A 629-nucleotide genomic window follows, 5' to 3' on the forward strand; every position below is an offset into this window, starting at 1 on the left:
TAACTTCGTATAGCATACATTATACGAAGTTATACGAGGCCGTGAGCTCACTGCGTGCGTAAGGCGGCGGCCGGGCGGCCCCGCCCCCCGGCTCCCCACCGCCCTCGACGGGGAGGGAAGGGGACAGTGCGGTGCGGTGCGGCGGGAAGGGCAGCAGTCCGAGCCCGAGCCGCGCTGCCGGGCGGGGGGATGCAACCGGTCCCCGCCCGCTGATCCTCAACCCCCGGCTGGGCTCGGGGTTCCGTTGCCACTTGGTTGTGCTTTTCATTTCTCCCCCCTTCTCCCTCCTTTTTTATTTCTTTTTTTCTCTTGAAGGAATCCTTGTCCGTGCGCAGCCTTAATGGCTACAGTCAGGCGTGCACCTGTAGTTCTGGGAAATGGTTCCTTATAAATCACGTATATAGAGGCATCTACGTAGGTGCAGACAGCGTTTTTCCCCGAGGCAGCCCCAGCCGTACAGCTAATCCACATTGTAGTGCGCAGCCCCATCAGCAATGCGCCTTCCTCCTCGCAGAGGCCTTACTGAGGATCAGGGCAAAGAAGTGGTGAGCAAATGTGGTAACAAACCAAAGTGCTGTACATATTGGTGACAGATGCTTCAGTGCCAAGCAATGCCATGCTTTATGCCA

This window comes from Meleagris gallopavo, chromosome 1, assembly GCF_000146605.3.
Source record: "Meleagris gallopavo isolate NT-WF06-2002-E0010 breed Aviagen turkey brand Nicholas breeding stock chromosome 1, Turkey_5.1, whole genome shotgun sequence".
In the NCBI taxonomy this organism is placed as follows: domain Eukaryota; kingdom Metazoa; phylum Chordata; class Aves; order Galliformes; family Phasianidae; genus Meleagris; species Meleagris gallopavo.